At 45.1% G+C, this 26,912-nt stretch overlaps 1 protein-coding gene across 7 annotated transcripts in view; it reads right to left on the reverse strand.

Moving 5' to 3' along the window:
- TLK2 (tousled like kinase 2) overlaps nucleotides 1–26,912 on the reverse strand; it is a 2,417,851-nt gene that overhangs the window by 1,103,092 nt on the left and 1,287,847 nt on the right. The gene's annotated exons all lie outside the window — the stretch shown is intronic.

The raw sequence follows: 26,912 nt of genomic DNA on the forward strand, positions 1-26,912 counted from the left end.
TATTACTGTGCACAGAGTCCAGTGGAACCCCAAAGCTAGGCAGAGGTAAAGTTAGATAGCACCTCACTCTATCTGTGGTAGTGTGGTCGAGCAGTAAGGCAGTATCAGAGGAGAGTGTTAAGCATTTGTTGTACACACTCAAGTCAGCAAATGAATTCACACACTCAAAGACTGAACTTCAGAACAATTGTTTTTTTATGAAAATATTCTTTTAGTTATTTTATTTTCTAGAACCAAGCAAACCTGGCACAGGTAAACAATAAATACTTCACAGTAGTAATGGAGTTTGTAAATAGTTTGATTTGTAATTGTTTTGACTTACAATATATTTGCAGAGAAATGCAATACTTTATAAGTACAGTACATAGGCTTGAATGTTCTTTTCAGTAAAATTCCAGATAAGTTACTTTTTAGATTACTTTTCTTACTCAGAGTAGTATACCTGGCTACTACTCTGGGACATTTCCTGTAAACAGGTAAGGAAAATCGTTTTGGTTAAATAGCACAATTAAAAAAAAATTCTTTGCAAGAAAAACAGTCAATGTTATCCTACGGAGGAGAGGAAAATGCTACTTACCCAGTATGCATCTGTTCTTCGCATATAAAGCTGTAGATTCATATGCATTAGCATAGATCGCCATCTGGTGTTGGGCCCGGATGTTTGCAATTTGTTTTTTCTTCGGAGAAGTCTTTGTAGTCACGAGGTAGGTGACTCCTCCCTTTGGTGATAGTGTGCATGGGTATCGACTCCATCCCCAGATTGTTTTGCCGTGAGGGTTGATGATAGAGTTAATAAGAGTAGTAAGAGATGTCCATGTATAGTGTATCTAAGTAAGATAATACTGCAACAGATAAAGGTACCCGGGGAGGTGGCTGGGTGCATATGAATCTACAGCTTTAGATGCCAATAACAGATGCATACTGGATAAGTAGCATTTTCCGTTGGAGGCATATGAGCTGTAGATCATATGCGTTCGCATAGACTTTATAGACTTTATGTTCCTAGCGGTGGCTAACCTGTATCTGTTGCAGTGGTTTGAAATAGTGTTCTTAAAACTGCCTGGCCCACACTAGCTTGTTGTTTTGCTAACACATCTACACAATAGTGTTTTGTGAATGTGTGTGGTGTAGGCCATGTTGCAGCTTTACAGATGTCATCTAAGGGTATGTTCCCTGAAAATGCAATAGAAGTCCCTAGTTTGCGTGTAGAGTGCGCTCTAGGGGGAATTTTTAAGGTGTGTTTAGCCTTGAGGTAGCATATTTGGATGCATTTAACTATCCAATGTGCAATACCTGCTTTTGAAATGGGATTGCCTTTATGTGGTGGGGAAAAGGCAACGAAGAGTTGTTTAGTTTTCCTAAAAGATTTGGTACTTTCAATATAATAAAGGATAGCTCTTTTTACATCTAATGTGTGAAGAGCACGTTCAGCTACGGAGTATTGTTGAGGAAAAAACACAGGTAACTCTACGGACTGGTTGAGGTGAAAAGCCGAAACTATTTTTGGTAAAAATTTTGGGTTAGGCCTAAGAACCACTTTATTGTGGGGAATTTGTAAAAATGGTTCTTGTATTGTTAGTGCCAGGAGCTCACCAACTCTTCTAAGAAATGTGATAGCTATAAGGAAGGCTACTTTCCAAGTGAGAAACTATAGTTGGGGGCGCTAGCGAGCCCGCAGCAAAATGTCCGCACACTAGTGCAGCTCTGCTGGTCAGGGCAGTAATCCATTCAATATCCTGTGTTCCTCGGTGGACTTCGGCATTAAGCAGCAGCATACCTGATTCCCCTGACTGCGGGCAAAGGATTGCGGGGCTGAGCGCCTCCGATGGCTCATCTTGTCTCCCGAGTTCGTGAGGACCCTCTGGCTGTGTACCCGGAGCTGTAATGGCGGCGCGCGCCTTCTGACCGACGCGCCTGCACGCTGTGGCTGTGAACTGCTGGGCTGCACTCTGACGGAGCGGAGTTGCTTGCGCTCTTTGACAGGCGCGGAGATATATGATCCGTGACCTGTGTGCGGGAGGCGGCTAACGGCGCTGCCACTGGGGCCTGCCTTCCCCCGGGTGAGTGGACGTCGGCGCGGCTCTGCTGCCGGGGGCTCTTGCAGCGGCTGCCGGTGCTGGGAGCGGCGCTGCTGCGGGGCTCCCGGTTGTGGCGCAGTGGCGCTCTTCCTCGGGGCGGCTTCCTGGGGTGTCTCTTGTGCTGCCTTCTGTCGGCCTCCCCCGCGCTGCACGCTCGGGCGCTGCGGGACCCTGCTGGGGAGAGCGGTGAGCCTCCCACCCTGGACTCACGCTGCACTATCGAGCGGCCGCCATTTTGAAGCCTCATCCTGAGAGGGAGGCCTGCTACCTGCCTGTCTGGCTGTTATTCTACAAGACTGTAACCAGCTGCTCCGCGGTCTTCTTGGTGGCGATCTGTCTAGGCCTATTAAGAGATATTGATGTACTGGCCTGCCACTAACTATCAAGCCATTACAAAAAATGGGGATTTCCCAAGAAAATCAGGGACCTGGGAATCGAATTAATACAACAAACAATGGTCCTGACTCAATACTTAGCGAATCAGCAGTATGTCATCCAGTTAGTTCTTTGTTCAATTTAGAGCTAAATAACATTTCGCAAAGCTCAAAAAACTCAATTTTGACACTTCACCATGAAGCGATACAACATCCACTATTTGATTGAGCGATATTTATTTGATTTTTTACAACAATTTTTGATTATATAAAGTTCGGCGCATGGTTGCTCCAGAGGGAACGTGCATAAGATAAGGGTGCTGAGAAGTGAATGTGTAAGGAGAGAAATTTCAGAGAGCAATAAAGAATTAAGATAAGTAACAAAATACACGGTTTACAATTCACCGTACAAAGTGTCCTGGTCACGTGTCAACGAATACAGTCACAATTTTATGTACAGAATCCAATTCATATTTTAGCACGTTGGGTGAGGGACGTGTACCAGGCTCATTTATGAGGGGGTGTCGACGTTTCGACCCGTCTTGGGGTACAAAGGTAATTTGATGCCTTGACCATGCGGGTCTTCTTCAGGACAACAAGGGAAGAGGGGCAACCTGACGAAGTCCTCAGCTTGGCTTAAGGGTCTAGCGTGAATCCAGGGGTGGTTCAAACTATCAAGGGCATACTAGTGCACAGTGACCAGTCCGCCTGGTGGTATTTTCTGGAGACTGCCTTGGCGCTATTCTATTGACAGCTGGTGATCACGACGCTGTGTCTCTTTAGGTGGGACTTGGATGGACCTCCGAATCTGACATCTCCTGCACTCCGGTTGGAATAGTTGGACAAAGGCCCTCATATAGCGCATTGAAGCGGACCCTGCTTGTCGTCGGCTACCTGGGCCGCACCCCCTGTCAGCATGGGCAAACAGGATAGGCAGGTACAATCCAAACTGTCTTTTAACTCCAAGTGATCTAACAAGTCCACCTCGCAAGCCATGTCGGATACAGAGACTGAGGGTGAGGTCAATGGCCTTAGTAAACTCAAGCAGATGATGTCTGTATTGCAGCAAAGCTTACATACGATTGATAGCAAAATAGACACACTCAACCTTCGTATGGATAACATAGCCTCCAAATTAGATAAGCATGGGGCGCGCCTAACGGAAGCGGAACAACGCATTTCGAACACCGAAGACCAGGTTAAAAATCTTTCCAAGTCCTGTGCGCAGATGGAAAAACTACTCTCGGTGATCAATGCGAAGAACGAGGACTTGGAAGCTAGGTCTAGGCACAATAATCTGCGCATTATTGGGGTGCCTGAATCCACCAATATCGTGAGAATGGAGCTGTACATTGAGGACATGCTTCGGTCATTGTTTGGTGCGGAGAGCTTTTCCAGCATGCTTGTGGTCGAGAGTGCACATCGATCCTTGGCGCCTCGCCCGGTTCCCGGGGCTCCTCCGCGTCCGATCATTGCCAAGTTCCCTTATTATAGAGATCGTGATGTGGCACTCCGGATGTCTAGGGAAATGGGCACTACGACATATTGAGGCACAGAGGTGCAGCTCTTTCCGGACTTCACGGCGTGAGTTTCCGCCGATAAAAAAAGAAGTTGCAGGTGCTGAAAGTCCAGTATGCAATGGTCTATCCGGCCCGGCTCAAGATTCAACATGGCAGCAAGCACAGAATAATTACTACTCTGAAGGACGCTATGCTCTTTGTCAAACAGCTAGAGCACAGGGCCGCATCGAGGGCGGAGGGTGACGCAGCGGACAGTGAGGATTGAAGCGGCTACGGCGCTATGGTAGACTGACTCTGTTGCTGTGGTCTACAATGCACTGGAGTAAGATCTGGCGTGTCTCATGCATGCAATGTTATGCAGTTATGCTTTTTTATTATTTCCTTATTATCCTTTTTCTCAATGGTTGCAGTTTGTCCCTGCATTCTGTAGTAACCACTAGCCATTGGACCTGTGGTGTGTATTTACTTTATTTGAGACCATTAATGACTGGTTGTTGCTGGTTGCTTTTGCACTAGCCCTGTTGGGGGCGCTTATACATGCACGGGACTGAGCTTTAAACTCCAGAGCATGGCTTTTGCTGAAATAGTGTTGTGTTAATCCATGTGCAATTAACCTTTGGATGTACGAACTGATAATATCATATTGCTGCATATGGTATATGACTGTCTAGGGTTGGACGTGATATGGGCTGGGATGGGGGCTGTAATGCATCAGGCTGGGCATCTCTGGGTGTCGGGGTGGTTAATGCTGCCTGTCTTGGTGGTTGCCTGCAAGTTCTGAGCTCCTATGTTTTTCTACGTACACTTGTTTTGAGGCACCATGGTATGGTCTGTACTGCTGGGGAGGACACATGGGTATGGCCCTGGCCCCCCTTCATTCCAACGAGGGGGTATCTGGGCTGCTGGCGACCTCAACAGGGGTACACCTCAAATGGTTCTAAGTTTGTTATTAGGGTATGAGCAGGTTTTCTGCTTGTGGTGGGCGGAGGGTTTTTTTTTTTTAGAGGGGAAAGTTTCTTCTACCGGGGCTGCTGGGCATGATTGGGATTACTGTGTGGGTGGAGGGGGTGGTTGGGGGTTTGTTTTCCTGCAATCCTTTGCGACTGAGAATACATGGTACATGGATGACGTGGAACGTCAGGGGCCTCAATAATCAGAAAGACCAGGCAGGTGCTGGCCTACCTGGATAGACATGTGCAGGTGGCGTTTCTTCAAGAAACGCATTTGACAAAGCAGGCGGCAGACAAGATAGCCACGAAATGGGCGGAGGCAAAATGGGCATCATCCTACTCCTCCTATGCGAGGGGTGTCATGATTTTGATACGCAAGGGCTATCCCTTTTCATCGAGGCATGTGGACGTAGAAGCTAATGGTAGATACATAATTTTCCAGGGGCGGTTGTGCGGCATGATGTTGACTCTGCTTAATGTATATGGTCCTAATGTCGACGACCCTGAGTTCTTTGCTGAGATCTGGAACAAACTACATAGGTTGCAGCCGGCCCCTATTATTTGTGGGGAGACCCACACTTGGACCGTCATTCCGTGGTGGAGCCTGTAGTTAAGAGAGCTGCACAGGCAGTTCGGGATGGCATGCAAGACCTCTCGCTCATAGATATTTGGAGGCTTAGGCATCCTGGGTGGAGGGAGGGCACCTGTCATTCTTACGCAAGTCAATCTTGGTAGCGTCTCAACTATTGGTTGGTTACAGATGAGGTGAGCTCAATGATCACTGCTGTGCACCATTTACCCAGAACACTCTTGGGTCACTACCCGGCTTTATTTCAACTGCTGATTCGCTCATACACGATGGCGCAGTTTCAATGGCGGTTACAGGCCACAGCATTGCAAGATCAGGTGTTCCGGGAGGGGGTAAGGGAAGCCATTATACATTACTTTGCTGACAATGTCGGCTCGGTTGACAAGTTAAGTACAGTATGGGAAGCGTTTAAGGTGACCATCCGAGGAGTGTGTATAGGATTGCACGCGGGGGTACTTAAATCACTGCGGGGATCAATGGCCCGGTTAGAACAAGATCTGATAGCACTAGAAAGTCAATACGAGGCAATGTTTGACAGTCAGCTCTTGGCGACCATACGCGTTAAAGTAACAGAATATATTGAACTAGCAGACTCGGAGGTCAAGCATGTGTCGCGTCGGTGGGAGGCCAGATATTATGGTGAGGGCGGCAGGCCGGGTAGGGCTCTAGCAGCTAAGCTCACAGGCTCGTGGGCAAAAGTAGTATGGTCCAGGCTATTGAGGATGGAGATGCTAGGTATTGTAACAGTGCGAGTATCCTTAATGTCTTTGTACAGTATTACACTGATATGTACCGAGCTAGGCAGACGGCAGAGGAGGATGAAATAGCACAATACCTGGAAGATATTGCCCTGGTGTGGCTGTCGAAACAGCAACAAGACTTTTTAATGCATCCTATAACGCCTGGCGAGATTCGCGATGCGATCCGTGCTTTACCCAATGGCAAAGCTACAGGCACGGATGGGCTCCCCGCGGAGTTCTATAAGGAATACATTGATCTACTAGTGCCACACTTACAAGCTGTGTTTGAGGATGCCTATGAGCAGAAGACCCTACCTGACACACTGCAAGAAGCACTGATTGTCACTTTATTGAAACCTGGGAAAGACGCTGACAGGTGTGAGTCCTATAGGCTGCTCTCATTAATGAACAAAGACGTTAAAATACTTGCAAAGGTGCTAGCCACGAGGCTGCAGCTATTGTTGCCTGTCATGGTGCTGCCGGACCAATCGGGGTTTGTCCCAGCGCGGTCCACAGCCTTTAATTTGTGCACATTATTTGCAGTTTTACACCTGCTGGAGCCCACATTGCCTGCTGTGGCGGTCCTTTTGGACGCCGCGAAGGCATTCGACTCCATCTCATGGCGGTATATGATAGCGGTATTACATCGTATGGGTGTGCCATATGTTTATACGAACTGGGTTAAGTTATTGTATGAAAACCCCGTGGCCCGGGTGAATGGTAGGACCTCTGAGCAATTTCCAATTCGGCGTAGAACACGACAGGGTTGTCCACTGTCGCCTATTCTTTTTGCGATAGTGCTGGAGCCCTTGGCTTGTATACTGCGGCAGCGTCATGCCAAAGCAGCATTGCGTTTCCATCAAAGGCCATTGGCAGTTTCCATGTACGCTGATGACATGGTTTTATATGTGCGCAAACTGGCAGTATACCTGAACAGCTCATAAGGGAATATGTGAGGTTTGAATGGCACTCCGGTCTAGGGATAAACTGGAATAAATCAGTAGTGCTCTCTTTGACTGCCTCCACCAGGCAGTTTGAGTTGGGCTTTCCTTTGATGTGGAGTGATGACCCTGTTAAATATTTGGGAGTGTGGGTGCACAGGGATCCGCAGTGCGTCCTTCGTGAAAACTATGGCACGGCGTTCACCCGACTTGAGGAACAGGTCGCTCGATGGATACATCTTCCGTTGACGTTTGCGGATCGTGTGGCCCTAATTAAAATGATAGTTTTACCTAAATTTTTATATCTATTCACCACCATACCCATTATTTTGAATTTGCATTTCTTTGCCACACTCCGCGGCTTATTGATTACGCTGGTCTGGGGAGGGAAGAAACCACATGTTAGATGGGAGGTCTTGACAAGGTCTTATGAACAGGGAGGTTTCCGTGTGCCGGATATGCATTTATATTACCTATGTGCCCAAGAGCAGTACGCCTTTTACTGGCAGGCTGCACCGCCGTATACGCCGCATGTAGCAGTTGAGGCTGGAGCGGTGCGACCAGTACCGTTGAAGGCGATGATAGTGAACAATACTACCGTGTTTGAGAAAGGCGAAATAGATACTGTACAGTGTACCACACATGCTTGGCAGGAACTTGGGAAACACGCTGCGAGATTGCCATTGTATGCAACGTCCATGCCACTTCTGTATCATGAGGGAATATCGTTATCTAGTGAGCTGGATTCACTCTCAGTTTTGCGTAAAGGGTGAGTCTGCACTATGGGTGACGTTTACCCTGCTGGCAAATTTATTGACCTTCAGACATTTGTAGGGGATGAGTCCAGGCCTGCCATGGCGACGTTTGTATACAGTCGCTTGAGAGCTGCGGTTCGGGCGTGGTATCCGGGGTTTCCCCGATGAACCTCCCACTCTGGCTGCGTTGCAAATCCTTTACACTACGAAGCTTCGGACTAAATTAAATTACCAGGTTGCATAATGCCTCCCAGGCTGATGAGAAGATAATGCTCGGGGGGGGCAATGGGATGGTGGAATGAGGAATTGGCACACCCATTGACAGAGGAGGAGTGGGGGTCCTGTTGTAGGCTCACGGGTCATTATGCTGCAAATGGAAACTTGCTATTAATTCATTATAGGTATCTTCATCAAATGTATTATACGCCGGTGCAGCTTCATAAATATGGGCTCCGGGACTCTTCCTGCTGTCGGCGCTGTGGGGCGGATGCGGCTGACTTCTGTCACCTTGCCTGGAGCTGTCCAAAGGTGGCTGATTTCTGGGAAAAGGTTAAGAAGGCTCTGGGAGAAATAATAGATGAGAATGTGGCCTGTGATATGACACTATGCCTCCTGGGGAATGTACTTAAGCTTAAATCCTGCAATCGTAAGCTGGCGGCACTGGGGCTGCTGTTGGCGAGACGCAGGGTGTCAATTCATTGGGATGGTAGACCTGCACCACAGATGACACAATGGCTTAAAGACGTTGCCTACTGTCGTGATCAATTGGTGTGCTATGAAGAAGAGTTGCCGCTAGGCCTTGCGACATTTGTGGTCCTTTCACTGCTTATGTGTTAACCCACCTGCCTGCAACATGATGTAGCTAAATGGCCTCCTGACATTGATGTATGCTGTGCTGTTTTGTTGTGCTTGACTGTACTGTACTTGAATCTACTGCATTTCTCCTGTAAGGCTGCTATGTAATCTATATTATGTGGCAAAGGATGGATATGTATTCTTGCTGTTCGCATTTGAAAATTTTAATAAAAAAAAAAGAAACTATAGTTCACATTTGTGCAAAGGCTCAAATGGCGACCCCATGAGTCTTGTAAGTACTATGTTAAGATTCCACACGGGAGAAGATGGAATCCTAGGAGGAATGATTCTTTTGAGTCCTTCCATAAAAGCTTTGATAGCGGGTATCCGAAACAAAGACAAGAGATGTAGGTAAGCCGCTACTGCGGCAAGATGTAATCGTATAGATGTATATGCTAAGTTAGCACATTTTAATGCAGCAGACAGCAAATTATGTTTTGAGTAGAAGCATCTAACGGAATGATTTTATTATTACTACAATAAATTACAAATCGTTTCCATTTTTGCTGCATAGCATGCTCTTTTGGTAGGGCGTCTAGCCTCTTTAATGACGTCCATGCAGTCTGGTGGGAGATTAAGGTGGCCAAACTATGATTTCAGGTGCAAGATCGCAAGGTTGAGTAGACTGGCATCTGGGTGTCTTATCTCTCCATGGTTCTGTGAAGCTTGGGGGGGGGGGGGGGGATAGATTTAACTTTTGATGAGGAACTACTGACAGTTCTAACAGGGTTGTGTATAATGGCTGTCGAGCCCATGTGGGAGTAACTAGAATCATTGTAAGGGAATGCTATTTGAGCTTCCGAACCATTAATGGAATTAGCGGGAGAGGTGGAAAAGCGTATGCAAATTTCCCTGACCAATTCATCCACAGCGCATTGCCTTTGGACAGTGGGTGTGGATACCTAGACGCTAAGTTTGGGCATTTTGCGTAGAGGTGTGTGGCGAACAGATCTATTTCTGGGAAGCCCCATATCTGGAAGAATGGGAGAAGTACTTGAGGATGTAATTCCCATTCGTGGATCTGCTGTCTTTGACGACTGAGCAGATCTGCAATCTGACTGTTTACTCCTGGGAGAAGTTCCGCTAGGCGATATACTTTTTGAGGTATGGCCCATCTTCATATGCTTTGAGCTAGGTGCGAAAGCTGTAGAGAGTGTCCCCCCTTGTTTCTGTATGTAGTACATTGCTGTCATATTGACTCTACGGACTAGGACAGCCTTGCCTACTATGTGTAGGTGAAATGCTTTCAATGCCAGAAATATTGCTAGCACCTCCAGACAGTTTATGTGGAGTCGCTTTTATTGTAGGGTCCATGTGCGTTGAATGGTATATTGCTGAAGATGAGCTCCCCAACCAATGAGGGATGTGTCTGCTGTGAGTACTATCTGTGGAACCGGTTCAAGGAATGGCCGCCCTTTGGAAAGGTTTTGTGTGTCCCACCACTGCAGAGAGCGATGAGTGCAGTCATCCACCAACACCAGATCGGTTAAATGACCTTGAGCCTGGTTCCACTGTCGTGCTAAGCATTCCTGTAGTGGACGCATTTGGAGTCTTGGGTAAGGAACATTTAGAATGTAAGACGCCATCATTCCAATTAACTGCATAAACACTCGTGCTGGTAGTGAGTGTTGCGGTTGAAATCGTGTTATCAGTGTTTGCATGTTGCGTATTCTGACTGGGTTGGGGTACGCTAGAGCTTTGTGGGTGTCTATTGTAGCTCCTAGATACTCTTGTATGGTGGAAGGTTGCAGATGAGACTTGGCGAGGTTTACAGTGAATCCCAAGTCGTGAAGAAGTTGAAGCGTTTTCTGAGTGTGGTGTAGGCAGCTGTGTTGCGACTTGGCTTTTATTAGCCAGTCGTCTACGTAAGGGAAGACATGAAAGTGTTGTCTTCTTAAATGAGGTGCTACTACTGCTAGGCATTTGGTGAATACTCTTGGTGCTGTAGTGGCCCCAAATGGGAGGACTTTGAATTGGTAGTGTTGTCCGTCCACCATGAACCTGAGATACTGCCTGTGAGCCGGGTGAATGGGAATATGAAAGTAGGCGTCCTTTAAATCTAGAGTGGAAAGAAAGTCGCCTTGCTGAAGCAATGGAAGCACTTGGTGTAGGGTGACCATGTGGAAGTGGTCCGATTGAATGTAGAGGATTAGCTGTCTGAGGTCCAGTATGGCCCTGAGAGAGCCGTCTTTTTTGGGAATTAAAAAGTACAGGGAGTACACCCTTGGTGGTGTAAGGGAACAGGGTATATTGCATGTTTGCGTAACAGAGCGAGGACCTCTTGTTTTAACAGGGTGAGATGTTCAGGTGACATTGCTTGCTGTTTTGGAAGGATTGTTGGTGGAGTGCTGGTAATTTCCAGGCAATAACCATTTTGGATAATTTGTATTACCCACTTGTCTGAGGTGGTTGACTTCCAGAAAGGTAGGAACTGTGAGAGACGTCCCAGACAGGAGTAGAATGGTCGGGGGTTAACAGGGGGAAGTCACTGTTTGTTGACAGGAGACGTGCGAGTCAAGTTGCCCCTTCCTCTGCCCTGGTTATGGTTTTCTCTGTAACCTCCTCTAAAGTAGCCTCTGGAGGGGCTAGATTGGTTGTTCCCCTTGTAAGAGGAGGGATTTTCTGACGAAATTGTTTTTGAGCCACCCCTGTAAAAGGAGCGACAAAAGGAGCCCCTGCTAGATGGTAATTGTAGGGTTCCCATGGATTTAGCAGTGTCAGTATCTTTCTTCATTTTTTCTAATGAAGTAGTCACTGCTGGCCTGAAAAGATGTTCCTTATCTAAAGTCTGACTGAGTATGGAAGATTGTACCTCTTGTTAGAATACAGAGACTCGAAGCCATGTGTGTCTCCGTAGGAATATGCTAGTGTTAATAGCACGCGAAGCTGTGTCTGCAGCATCTAGAGCACATTTTATGGAAGTGTTTGTTATGAGCTTCCCTTCCTGAATGACGTTGTTAGCTTTGGCCTTGTGCTCTTCTGGTAAATGTTGTAGACGTTTTTCTAATTCGTCATAATGTGCCCTGTTGTAATGTGCCAATAGAGCTTGAGCATTGGCAATACGCCAGGAGTTGGCGGCCTGGGAAGCTACCCTTTTACCTGAGGCATCAAGACGTTTTGACTCCTTATCAGGAGGAGGAGCGTCCCCAGTTGTTCAAGAGTTAGCTCTCTTGCGGGCATTAGACACAATTAGAGAGTTTAGTGGTAACTGACCTTTTATGTATACAGGGTCTGAAGGAACGGACTTGTATTTTTTATCTACCAGAGGTGTTATTATTCGGGCTCTAAATGGATCTTTGAATACTTCGTTAGTAGGCTTTACAATGCCTTTTAGCATGGGTAGGGAGTTAATAGCTCTCTGTGAATGTGTGAACGTTTCTACAAGGAAAACCTTTTCTAGAGGGTCACTATGTAGTTCCACCCCATGATATTGGGCTGCCCTGTTGAGTTGCGCAAAGCCAATATTGTCATCAGGTGGGGGAAGGTCTAGAGGGATATAGATCAGGGTCATTTGGTATATCTGGATTCTTATCGTAATCATCCCAAGGGTCAGTGTCTTGTGGTATGTCTGGGTCGTGCGGGATATGTGCTCGCAGGGGGAAACCCAGAGTGCGATTTCACTATCAAACTCGGGGCAGTTACCCAAATACATACAATCAGCAGAGCAGCAATCAGATGTTAGAAATCCGCAACGGTCAGTATTGGAGGAGAGAAACTTAATTCCCATCTTCAATTTATCCTCCACCCCTTTAGATATGGCTAGTACCAACCTTTTATCTAAAGGGTTATCGTTTGTGCCTCATTCTGCTGCTAACATCTTTGAGCTCTACCAAGATATCATTACTTTCTTTCGTAAGATTAGACTAAAAAAATTCTTTATGGATAAAGAAGATCCCTGTACAAACATCTCTAACTTGTCGGGCATGTCGAACCCCTCTGTATTTACGCCAACTCTAGATCAACTTGGACCAGAAGTTATGGTATTTGAACATTCTGTTATCAGTTGTCTAAATAAAGCTACCAAGTTTGTACCCAAAGCTGTATATAATTTAGACAGAGAAGAAATCCTATCCCTCCGTAAATTATCGAATGAAAAAACACTAACCATCAAAAGTTGTGACAAAGGAGGAGGCATAGTGGTCATTGATACCTCAACCTATGAACAAAAAATGAAATCTCTTCTTAATGACACTAATTTTTATTCTCCTATACACCGAGACCCCACACCTAAAGTGAAACTTAAAATCCAACATTATATAATGGCTTCATTCGTATGAAAGAATTTGAATATTTAAATCAATCTCAACCTAAAATGCCATGTATCTATGGTATTCCTAAAATCCACAAGGATACATCTAATCCACCTTACCGTCTGATAGTGTCCACTATTGGTTTCGTTTCAGAACCCCTTTCTAAATACTCGGATAAACTACTAAGACCACACATACCAAAAATACCATCGTATGTTATGGACACGACAGCCATTATCAATAAAGTGGAACATCTCCCTTTCAATCAGGTGACCAGTACACTTGTGACGTTAGACATAGAGGCTTTATATAGTAATATCATCCCTCAAGATAAAGCCCTAGCAGCCATCTCTTGGTTCATTGATAAATACAAAGTCACATGGCCTAAAACATTTCTTCTACAATGCTGAGAAATTGTTTCGACAGAGAACACCTTTGAGTTTGGAAACAATTTATATAAGCAAATAAAGGGCGTAAGTATGGGAGCTTCTGTAGCTCCTTCTGTGGCTAACATCTATATGGCTTACTTCGAGATGATACACATCCATAATGAAGTAGCCCCCTTCTATGAATCTGTGTCCAATTGGTCCCGCTACATAGATATTTTTTTCATTTGGACCGATACGGAAGACAAATTGTCTGAATTCCTCGACTGGCTTAATATGTGTGATCAGAATCTCCACTTTACGTCACACACTGATAAAAACCAAGTGGAATTTCTTGACATTTTAATACAACATAATGAGGGACTCTTGTAAGTGGACTTATTTATTAAACCCACAGCGTGCAACACGCTATTGCATTTCGATAGCTACCATCCACGTGCGAAACAAGAAAGTATACCCTTTAGTCAATTCCTCCACCTCCGGAGGAACTGCTCTAATATCAAAGATTTTGATATCCAGGCCAGAATGTTGAAAATCAAATTTCTTGCTCGTGGATATCCACACAGATTAGTTTGGGAGTCTTTTAAACGAGCTCGTTTTTATGATCGTGACCGTCTCCTACAACCTAAATCTTTGAAGACCAACAACCAACTAGTTTGCGTCACTAGACATTCGACGATGAACAATAAAGTTCGTCAGATCGTCAATTCCAATTGGCATATCCTGAATAGCAACCAAGATGAGAAGGAAAATATGCCCAAACGGTTCTTTGCTCACCGTAAAAATAAAAATATTAAGGACTTTATTACTCGGTCCAGATTCACTGAAGGCATACCATTCGCTCAGAAGACCATTGATGGCAAACAACCGATTAAAGGCACATATAAATGTATGAATTGCAAAGCCTGCAAGACTGTCATTGAGGGAGCCAGTTATACATACCAAGAGTACATTATCCTCCCCCATAAGTTCTCCAACTGTAAGACCAAAAATGTAATTTATTTACTTGTCTGCGACTCACTGAACACTGCTCAGCAATCCACACTTCTAAAACTACTGCCCCCCTGGTAAAGCACTACCTGGAATTCAAACATAAATCCAACGATATTCGCTGGTTTATAATTGAAAACCTAGATACATTAGGCATTGCCAAAAATGAGGAAGTTGGCAAAAAAAACGGGAAGTGTTCTGGATTTTCACTCTATCAACCCATAAAAAGGGTATAAACAATGATATCCCATGGGAGAATGCTATTAAATATAACACTAAATGAGGATGAATTGCTCCTCATTCTGAGTAGAAAATACTCTCTATATACATACTATATGGGATTTAAGACTGCAGACCATCTAATGCCATATACCTATTGAAAGATTAAAAGCCATGCTATATCTTGACTTAATTCTAATTTATTGATGGATTTTGACACTTTACAAAGTAATCACAAATTGGATTAGTTCTTTTTAAGAATTTACACCTACGTTGCTCTTTTATCGTTTTTCACTTCTCAGCTGTTTATTTCCTCAGAGATGTTAGAAGTCTAGTGTTTCTTTGCGGTCTCTATTGGCACTTACTACAGAGACGCTCTATACGTTCGTTTAAACTCGCCTACTATGTAATGCGGAAATGCGCAGTCCGCTCAGTTTGGAGCGTTCGAACTGGCCTATTTAAATCAAGCTCGGTGCACAATCCTATCGATACATCCCTGGAGGCAGTGCAGACGTCCTTAGACCTAGCGGCACGTAAGCTCTATTCTACATTATTGGATAAACTCTAAAGTTTGTTTTGACTTTGTAGACGTAGTGCGTTCAGTACGCCATCATGCCCTACTGCTTCCTATTGGACGATACTCTAGGTTCTGTTCTTCCTGGGTCGTACTTTACTCTATGTCGCATTCTTTTTATCTGCATTTGTTTGCCTTTTTTTATTCATTGACATCTTATTTACAAGTCTAGATACTGTCCACGTAGACAATCGGGGCACTTTTGACTCTGACAGCTATCGATAGCGCGGTTAACCTGTGCCTCATTAATTCACTCTGCTCTTTATCTTTGTTGCGTACCGGCATGTCATCTTACACTGTTCCCCTTATCGGCAGTCATCATCCCAGATACCACCATATACATAGTTGTAAACTACATTAGCAATATCTTTACATCTTTTTCTATTTTAGAACTGGGCCGAATGTAGCCTTGTGGTTGTCCATTGTTTAAAGCGGTACTCCATCTTCTGCAAAGCCCTTCAATGCTCACGAACCTGTAATCTATATCCCCTATTTTAATTACAACAGGTAACTTTATGCTTTATTGCATATTTATTTTCACTATGTTTACTTTTTAGGAATTGGGAATTAATTATTCCTTTTGGTGTTTTTTCAGCTTCCAATCTCATAATCTATTTGCCTTTCGGCTCTACCATAGTTATTTTAGCTCGATTATTCCCCTTGCGAAGCTTTATCCTGAGACGTCTTGGGCTCAAGCGTCTACACGCCTGGAGTATACATATATTTGCACACATTTGACCATTGTTCAGGTATATATTTTTGACTATATAGCTTTAGGTCTCTTCTTTATCAGTCATGCTAGTCATACGCTATTTTAAGCTTTAAAATTTATATATATAAAAAAAAAAATCTTCTAGATCTATACAAGGGACCACGTAATATCCCCTAACTTTTACCCTTTCATATATCCTTGATTGGGCCAAGCAAGATCCAGGATAGGTAATTCTAATCCGTCCACTCTGACAGCTTATTAGTTATAGCAGACAGGATATTAGGAACCTTAAGCTAACAGTTTTTTTCTATTTAAATTCCCCTCTTGCTTTAGTTTCTTTGTTCCCGAGATTGCGGACACCACGATGGATGTTTTGTATTTATTTATAGGTAAGCACCCTTTATCTATTAGGTACTCTTTAAAGCATCTTTCACATCCTTTGCTCCTTCATCAGACACTCTTGGGTGTACTTATCTTGGTTAGTTATCTATCCATTTCACAGGGTGATATATCTTGATTTCTCATGTTTTACTTTGTCATCTCTGGTCAGAAATAATTGGTTCTATGGTCTATTTTTGGGTTCTATTGTCAATGTGGACCACTTCATTATATTGTTGTACAATGCACAGTAACTTTTTAATCGGTACAGACTCAGTGTACTACTATGTTATATATGTTATGTTGTGTTATGTCACACAGACCTTTGTCTCTTTTTTATACAGAAATTCAAGTGGCTTCTCCTGAAGAAGGCGTTTGTCATGCCGAAACGCGCGTAGAGAATTACATCTGTATCTACCTAAATTTAGCCACCTCTTGTGTTTTTATTAGCACATAATGTATCTCAATGTGTCTTTCAAATATTTTGTTTAGAATATATGTGAATTAAAACCGACAAAAATGTATGGTCATCTTGATTGTTATGTTATGTGTCATGTTATTTGTTTTTGATGTCAATACACCTATTTTAACAAAATGATTAATACGAATAAAATGAGTTGTTTTTTTTTTTTTTTTTTTTATTTATAAAGTTTTCACAGTAACAGAAAAAACACACAAACAGCGCCTGATGGCTCTGGGTATCATAGTGCAGAACACATAGCATGAAGTTGGTACAGTATCAACAATGTCAAGTACATCATAGCAATAGACGGCAGAGGAAGAAAGCACATATCACATCCAGCAGTCACCCAGGAAGCACTATTCAGCAGTGGAATGAGCCAATAGATAAGCAGTGAAAGGTCCCCAAATGTCTCGCGGCCTCGAAGCTTGCGGCAGCTCCTCCCAATAGCATAGAAGTTGGTCCCGACAATATGCTATATCTTTGAGCCACTGTGCTACCTGCGGCGCCGGCCTACCATCCCAATGAATCGAGACCCTACGTTTAGCCAAGAGTAGCGCCAAGGCTGCTAGCTTACGATTGCTAGCTTTGAGCTTTAACACATTCCCCAGAAGACAGAGGGTCATAGTACATACAAGAGGCTCACCCACCATTTCCGCCACCGCCCCCGTGACTTTACCCCAGAAATCAGATACCTTTGGACAGGTCCAGGACAAGTGGCAAAAGTCAGCCGTGTCTGCACCACAGCGTCTACAACAAGGCGAATCCCGGAGTCCATATTTATGAAGTTGCACTGGTGTATAATACATCTGATGAATGTATTTATAGTGAATCAGCCGTAGGTTACCATTGGAAAATGAGTTGTTTTTAATGTCTTTCGGTAGTACACTGAGTTTGTTTGTATGTATAAAACCTGATTGTCGCCAGGTTTGTTGTTGCCTAGGATTTGTTATGATCTTCAGACAATCATCACCAATCTCATCCCAATCATCGAAATCGCCATCCTGTGAGTCAGGTGACATTGGAGAAGGTGAATTTGCTGGTGTGATGTTTGGGATAGGAGGAAGAGATGGAGGTATGTAAGGAGGAGAAGGATTGGTACCCATGTCTCTTTTTTGCTTAAGTGGTATAGGGGCTTCTTGCGGGAGGTCTATCTTCCGTTTTTTAGGAAGAGTAGCCATAAGATGTCCACTTTTGGGATCGATAGGGAATTTTTTATGTTTAGGGTCCAAAGGTGTTTCTTCCGATGGAATTTCTTTGGGAAGGAGTTTGTTCCTTTTGGGGTAGAATTCGGCATCAAAGATTTTCCTTCAGAGTCTTTGGGTGCCGAATGTTTGGGATCTAGTTCATTAGAGTAAGCCAGTTTTGGCTATGTAGCCTTTGGGGCGGTTTGTTTCGACTCCGAACTTTTCGGCGCGAAGGTTGTCAGCTCTGAGGTTTTCGGTGTAGAGCCTTTCGGCTCAGAGGATTTTGGCTTGAAAGACTTTGGTTCCAGCTCTTTTGGCTTGGAGGGTTTCAGCTCCAAAGCTTTCCGTATCGAAGACATTCTCGGTACCGACGACTTGGGAGAAGTCCAATGTTTGTCCTTATGTTTCTGTGGCAAAGGTGTTGGATCGGCACCGGACTGGGATCGGCTCGAGCCCTCATGCTGGAGGGCGGGGCATCTGAAACATTTTCACAGTGCCGACCGGAGCCCGAGGGCGATACCAGAGCCTTTCCCTTAGCGTGAGCGGGCACATGGGGTCTGTACTCCTGGTCCGTTGAGCCAGAGTGATGCTCAGGTCGTCTTCCACGTCGGAGTCAGCTTCAGACACAGAGACCAGTTCTTCTTCTACTGTCTGCGCGGAAGGACTGTGAAGTGGTTCGTCGCTGAAGATGTCCGGTGCGGAGCCGCTGCAGTGTTGCATCTCGTGGCGTCGAGCCCAACGATCACGGATGGTCTTCTTCGATCGGAATGATCGACACGCTTTGAAGGAAGATTCTTCGTGTTCCGGGGATAGGCACAGGTTGCAGACCTCGTGCAGGTCAGTTCGTCGGAATTTAGCACGACAACCGGGACATAGCTTGAACGGAGTCTGTTCCATCGACTGCTGGCGTGGTCGGCACAGGTAGGCCCGATGGCCCGCCTCAAGGTTCCCGATCGAAGGTTTCACAGTTCGGACAGTACGTGACAAAAGGGGAAACACGATCGAAGACAATACCGTCGAGGGTGAAGGATTGTGAAGGATTGCGTGTCGAAGGGGCTCAAAAACAATAACGAACCAGAGCGCAGCAATACGCATCCGAACCCGATGGCGGAAAAAACAACCTGGGGATGGAGTCGATGCCCATGCGCACTATCACCAAAGGGAGGAGTCACCTACCTCGTGACTACAAAGACTTCCCCGAGGATAAACAAAGGGCAAATATCCGGGCCCAACACCAGATGGCGATCTATGCTAACGCATATGATCTACAGCTCAAATGCCTTGAACATAGTGTTATCGGTTTTGAGGTAAGTATTTGGTAGTGGGAGTTAAGGTTCTGGGGGTAGACTCAGGGGTCCCCCAGGGTAAGGGATGCACTCTTGTTACACCCTCAGCGGCACTAGGGCGACCGAGTGCAGAGTGCGGACACCCAATGTTATCCAATGGGGGATATGGGGCCACTGGTTGGTGGCTGCTGACGAGCAGGCCACAAGGTTGTGGGAGCCAAGCTCCTGGAGTTAGGCTCAAGACAAAGGGGGATCCGGTTTAGCACACAACGCGCACCCACAGCGGTGCAGGGGCGGCTGGGTGCTGTCTTGGCGTTGGGTGCCCTGTTGTTTTCAATTGGGATTTTCGGTTTTGGTTTTCAGCTGTAGGCTCCATCCAGGAAGACTTCTGGGAGGAACCACCAGCTAGGCAGGTAAGTTGGAGGGCTCGGGATGTAGGTGGACCTTGGGTTCTTTTCTCCAGGGCGCAGGGCGGATGGATGCAGGGGTGTCTTTTGAGGTCAGATTTCACCTTACCGGGCCGGTGGGGGGGGGGGGAGGGGAGGGGAGGGTGTCCGTGCAGAGGCTGCAGGCGACTTCGGGGAGTCCCGGAGAGGTCAACCCACAGTGGCCTTGTGACTCTGGAGCACTGGGGGACCTCGCTGGGACTGGTCGGCCACTCTAACTCGGGTGCAGTGGTAGTTCCAGGCCTGGGTTTTTGTTTTCTCCTCCAGGCTCAGAGTCTTTTTTTGGTGTTTCTTCTGAACAGAGCTGCTGTTCACAGAAGATCCGGTCTTTGTTGAAGGCAGTCAGTCCTCCCAGGGGTTCTGGAGGTCGCTGGCTGCAGGACAAGACTATTTTTGGCACAGGATCTCTGGAAACTGCAGACGGGCCGGTAGGGCTGGGGCCAGGTCAGTTGTTCTCTGCAGTCTCCTCAACTGGCTGTCTTCTTTAGTCTTTTTTCATCTTAGGTTGCGAGAATCTGTTTTCTTGGTTCAGGGCTGCCCCCTAAATACTGTATTTAGAGGGTGTTTTAGGGGTCTCGAGGTCAATTGCCAATGGACTACTGACCTTAGGGTGACTACACCCTTAGTGTGCTCACCCCATGTGGGGGAGTGAGCACAATCCCAATTCCTGATTGAGGAGTGCCTGCAATCTGCAAGGTGGAGAGGACTGAAGAGTGGGCTTCACCTCGCTTCCCCCACCTGAGGGGTTGAGTTGGCAGAGGTGGGCACACCTTCTGGGCTGGCTAGTTTTTCCCGCCGGCTTCCTGCCAAAAAGGAGGGGAGAGAGGAAGAGGGCCTGCTCTTGATAGCAGGAGAGGCTGGGGGTCGCATTACAAAGGCTGCCAGGCCTTTGAAGTTCCCCTGCCACAGATGGCTCTTCCTGGCCTGCGGGAGGTGTGAACACCTCCGCCAAGGAAAGGCTGTGTTTCTGGGCTCAGGGAGCGAGGGCTTCCACAATAGGGGTCCAGAAAAATGTCTCATGGTGGCAGGCTGGTGTGAACCAGTCAGGGTACCCACCAGAGGCTGGTCGTTTTTCAAGAGGCATCTCTAAGATCCCCTCTGTGTGCATTTTTCATTAAATCCCACACTGGCATCAGTGTGGGTATAATGTGCTGAGAAGTTTGATACCAAACTTCTCAGTTTTCAGTGTATCCATTATGGTGCTGTGGAGTTCGTAATGACAAGCAACCAGCACCATATACTCTTAATGGCAGCACTGCACTTCCAATGTCTAAGAACAGAAACTGTAGGAGTACAGGGCTCATGCACCTGTACCCTCACCACTGGCATAGGGCACCTAGCTAGAGGGGTGACTGATCTATGCCAGGGCAGTGGGTTGTAGGCATGGCACACAGGGATGTGTGCCATGTTGACTCTTCACTTTGTTCTGCACCAAAACGCACAGCCTGCAAAGGCAGTGTGTGGGTGTAAAGGTACAGGGCCTTTAAGGGTGGCACAATAAGTGCTGCAGCCTTAAAGGTCTTCCCTGGTCACAGTGCCCTGGGTACCTGTGGTACCACTTACCAGGGGCTGACCTGTGGCCAGATATGCCCATTGGTTTTGGAGAAAGAACACAGGCCCTTGGAACCTGATTGGTAGGGACCTAGGGCACATCAAGTGAAAGTGCATCAGTAGTCTGGCAAAAAGTGGTGTGGTTACTGCAACAGAAACACACTTTCTTACAAGCTGCTTTACAATAAACATTTAAAACAACCTCTAAGATTAGACTTAGACCGTGGCAGGGGGTTAAGCAACAGTCACAACTGACAGAGTCAAAGTAGAATTTTCAACTACGGATGCATTTTCCAAAACAGTTAGGCAATGGCTATCTTAGGATTTGTCTGAAGAGTTGGGTCTTGATGTGTTTTAGGTAAATGAAGAGTGGCTTATGGTTTAGTAACCCAGGAGGAAGAAATTCTCATAGTTCAGCTGCTGCCCCAGAAAGGTACTTCTTGAATACTGTGAAGGATTTAGAGTGGAGTATTTAAGACAGAGTGTCTCTTCTCCTCGGCTGTCTTGTACAATCAAAAGAACTATTACATAATGTGGACGATTGATGAGGATGGTTTTGAGAACTGACTGAAACTCGGAACCAGTGCAGGCTTGGTACATGAGGGTGATGAAATTATATTGTGTTTTGCACAAGTTACTATATCCTGGGGCTAAAGGGGCTTTGACTGGGGATACGGATCAGATGTAGCTTGTTTACTTGTATTCCTTTCGCCATCTTCTAAAGACTCATCTTTTTAGATTACATCTGACCCACTGTTGGCCATGTAAAGTAAAATGAGGTGGAAGAAAGGAGAATTTGGGTAAAATTGGCACAGGCTCACAAGTCTCTGCCTGGGTGATGCAGACTAGTGTTGTGGTACAACAGAGTTTTGTAGGCTTCTGACTCAAACAGCAAGGCCACGGGCAATCATTTTTTCGTATGAGCTCAGATGCAGTGTAAAATTGCAGAGACAGAGGCACAATTGGTGATCTATTGTTCTCTTCTTGCATAAGCTTGAGTTTTTCAGCAACTTATTCATAATGGAGAAGAAAGTCAACAGTTTCAGACCGGTTAATGCTGAAGGAATTCAATTACTGGCTGAGCTATAGTCAACAAAGAGGAATGGCATCCATCTTCTCAGGGACATCTTGATAATAAGGATTTGATGGTGAGACTGATCCTTCGTATTCCTGGACTTTAGGGTAACCTTGGACTCTGCAATTAAATATTAAGAACTAACTCAGAAGAAGTTTAGAGTGATCGCAGTGTCACAACAACTCGCAATCTTTTTAGGCTTATTCCCCTACAGGCGTGTTTCCCAATATGTGGGTTGCGAGCCTATTTTTGGTGGGTTCTGAAAGTAAAAGCAATAAATGAAGATGCCTTTCAATTCTTTATTAATCTGTCACATTTGCTGAGCTTCAAAGACAGAAGTCAAATGTCAGGCGAGGTCTTCTGCTGGTTATTTTGTTGTCAAACGGAGACTGGTGTTTACAAACTCTCTCACTTTGCAGACAGAGAAAGAAAATCAAACTGAATTATGTGACAATCTTGATGGGGCACAGTAAGTGTGAACGGAAAGGTTGAAGATGTCATTTTTTTATAACACACAACAAAATGTCAATACCTGTAAGTGAACTGTACACATTCCGCAATTATGGAAGCACTTTATTTGTAATTCTGAAGTATGACGGAAACAAAGATTTTAATAGAATCAGGACAAATCAGATTACTTTACTTGATGACACACAGATAAGAACTAAAGTTACCTGTAAACTGTGGTTCTCCAGTATTGGTGTCTTTCATAGATTCACATGCTTAAATCATTTCCCGTCATTGAAGTCCCACGGTACATAAAATTGCAATATATATATACATAGTATAACAATAGCATAGCTAAACAATTCCATATGAAGTATTGTAACATAGTAATCGATAGGAAAAACTTGTCACTTTATTAGCTCATCCAAGTCATTAGATATAGTTCAAACTCCTGCCAATCAGGCGTCAGCACCCTCTAGAACCTTCTCCCCAGAGGCACAGACCCTCGGATTTTGCTAGCACGAGAGTGACATAATAGTCAAGTAAATGAGGGGAGCCTCTGAGGCTTCTCCAGTATTGAGGTGTCTTTCATAGATTCACATGCTTGAATCAGAATAGATAACAGTAATTCCTAAACTGTACATAGTCAGTTTTATATATATATATATATATATATATATATATATATATATACACATACACACACACACACACACACACACACACATATATGAACATAGATATATCCTAATATGATAATGTATATATCTAGAAACACATACATCACAATGTACATTCCGTGTAGGAGGAGGGAAGAAGACAGAGGCTCACCTTATTTAAAAAGATTACGTAGTACTGCTTGCCCCACAGCTGTGTCCGCATTGTCTGCAGCTTCAGTAGGGCTTGGTAAAGGTGTCTGCTGGATCATGTTGCAGCTCTGCAAATTAGGTGAAGAGGCACACCGGCAAAAAGTGCAGTCAAAAAGGAGACTGCTCTGGTAGAGTGTGCCCTGACCGTGTTTGAAGTGTCTTTCCCGCTTGTTGATGACAAAAAGAAATTGTACTAGATATCCATTGCGCAATAGTCTGTTTGGTTACTGGATGTCCTTCACGCATCATGCCGTAAGCAACAAACAGTTGATCAGTTCTTCGAATAATGGCTGTCTTTTGCAGATAAACACCTTTTGACATCTAAAGAGTGTAAAGCCTTTTCCGCCGGAGTCTGTGGATTAGGGAAAAAAGTCTTTAAGATGACGGGCTCATTTAAGTGGAAATCAGAAGGCACTTTTGGGATAAATGCCGAGTTTGTGCAGAGCACTGCCGAGTCTTTGGTGAATTGAAGAAAAAGTGGTTTAATAGTAAAAGCCTGTATGTCAATGACTCGTCGAGCGGAAGTGAGAGCCAAAAGCAATTAAGTCTTCCAAGAGATAAATTTTAGATCAGCCCTATGGATGGGCTCAAATGGGGACTTCATGAGTTGAACCAACACAACGTTTAAATGCCAAGCCGAAGGTGGACGTCAAATTGGTGGGAACATCCAAAACAAACCCTTGAAGAATTATTGTATTATTCTAGAAGAATAAAGAGAGTTGGAACCATCCTGTCGAAACCTGGAAATTGCAGCCAGAAAAACCTTAAGGGTAGCGTGAGATAGCCCAGATTTTGCTAATTGTAAGAAAAAAGGCAAGAGTTGCTCTGACGTAGAATGAATCAGGTGAACATTGGAAGCTTCACACCAAAGGCAAAACCGTTTCCACTTAAGTTTGTAGGTTTTGATAGTGGAAGATGCCCTGGCGTTAGTGAGGACCTCCCTGCAGTCCGCAATAATCACTAAGTTGACAAACTCATAGTGTTCAGGCGCCAAGACACCAATTTCAGAGATGCTGGATCCGGATGGCAGACTTGTCCTTGGTCCATCGTCAGAAGGTCCGGAATTGGACGAAGCACAATCGGATCACCCTCCGACAGAAGGAGCAGCTCGGAAAACCAAATCTGGCAAGGCCATCTGGAGCTATGAGAAGAATGCTTCACGGCTCCCTCCGCATTTTCCGAAGCACCCTTGGCACTAGAGGAATCGGTGGAAAAGAGTAAGCATAAATCTTTGACCAGTTCATCAAAAAGGCATTGCCGCACGACCCTGGTTGGGGAAGCCAGCTTGCGTAAAATGGGCATTTGCGGTTCCGACTGGTCGCAAATAAGTCCAGATTGGGCCTTCCGCACAGCTGAAAGATCTGGTCCAGCGTTGGCTGATGAAGTTCCCACTCGTGGTTGGACGAGATTGATTGCTCGGGGAGTCCGCTAAAATGTTGGACACTCCCAGAACATGAACTGCTGTTAGAGTTATTTGATGTTGAATCGCCCAGTTCCAAATCTGTTGGGCTTGTGGGGACAGCAAAGTGAACCTTGTGCCTCCTTGTTTGTTCACATAATGCATGCTTGTCGTGTTGTCCGTCCGGATCAACACTGAAGCTCCTTGAAGAAGGGTGCGAAAGGATTTTAGCACCAGGAATATCGCCATAAGTTCCAGAAGGTTTATGTGCCAATTTCGTTGCCGAGCATCCAATTTTCCCTTGACTGTGAGACCTTGAAGATGCGCCCCCCTCCATCCCTCGAGGGAAGCATCTGAATGAAACTTGGAGCGTCCACTAAGAAGGAGCGGCCTGCTGAGATGTTTGCCCTGTGAGTCCACCATAGCAACGCTTTCTGAATTCGAGATGTGATGACGATTACATCGCAGAAGGACCCAGAGACCTGTTGCCACTGGTTGTCGATTTCCTCCTGTAAGAGCCTCATCTTGAGAGGACAGTTGGGAATTAGAGGGATGCAGGAAGATAGCATTCCCAAAAGCGACTTGAACTGTCTTGTTTTGTTCTCTCACACAGGATAGAGTTGAAAAAACTATCCTGGCAATCAAATCAGGCTCTCATCTGGATCCATGTCCTGTTACGGTTCTTCATATGGTCTCCCATACCATAGCAAAAAATTTGACACCCCTACTGAATAACATCCTTAATTCAGGACGTTTTCAAGTGGAGTGGAAAAATTCCTTGATAAAACCTAGTTTAAAAAAAACCAACTCTCGATCCCTTTGAAGTTGCTAACTATCGTCCTACTACATGTCTACAATTTCCATCTAAAGTACTTGAATAGGTACTAAACGAGGAATTGCGGTCCTTTATAGAATCCAATAACAAATTGGATGTAGCACAACATGGTTTTAGGCCACAGCATAGTACTGAATCTGCAATAATTGCAGCAACTGAAAGTCTACGTATACAACTAGACCAGGGTGGAAAGGCCGTACTGGTAATGCTTGATATATCCGCCGCGTTTGATACGGTGGATCACCGCATACTTCTCCAGCGGTTGGCGGATATAGGGATTAAGGATAAAGCTGCAGATATTTTTCGCTCTTACTTGACTAACAGGCAACAAGCTGTGATTTTAGATGAGCACAAATCCTCTCATTTTGTTATGTCATGTGGGGTGCCTCAGGGATCAGCAGTTTCACCTACCCTATTTAATATATATGTTTCCCCACTGGCTGAACTTATTCGTTCCTTTGATTTCAAGGCCATCTGTTAGGCAGATGACACGCAAATTGTTGTCTCATTATCCACAAATCCAGAGACTGTGGCAGAGCATTTTAAACTCTGCATGAGTCAGATTATTTGCTGGATGCAGAATAATGGTTTAAATTGAACACCGGGAAGACGGAAGTGGTTATGTTCGGAGGAGACACGTCACTTTGGAACTCCAATTGGTGGCCCGCGACAGCAGGGCCATGCCCCCAGCCTGTAAAGAAGGTAAAAAATCTTGGGAGTCCTGATTGATGACCATCTTTCCTTATCTGACCAGGTCAACAGCATTACCTCTTCCTGTTTCTACACACTTAAAATTCTTAAGAAAATTCTTCCTTTTATTCCTATGTCTCTAAGGAAAATGGTTGTCACGGCACTGATCCTGTCAAATATTTACTATTGTAATTCTCTCTACATTGGTGCAAAAAAAAAGTGTGATTCATAAACTCCAGACCCTGCAGAATGTGGCGGCCTGGTTACTATTAGAACTACCCAAATTTAGCTCAATCAGTTTAATTACCCGAGAACAACTACATTGGTTGCCCATATCTGCTAGGATCCAGTTTAAG

The sequence above is a fragment of the Triturus cristatus genome, chromosome 1_1 (assembly GCF_964204655.1).
Source record: "Triturus cristatus chromosome 1_1, aTriCri1.1, whole genome shotgun sequence".
Taxonomy (NCBI): Eukaryota; Metazoa; Chordata; class Amphibia; order Caudata; family Salamandridae; genus Triturus; species Triturus cristatus.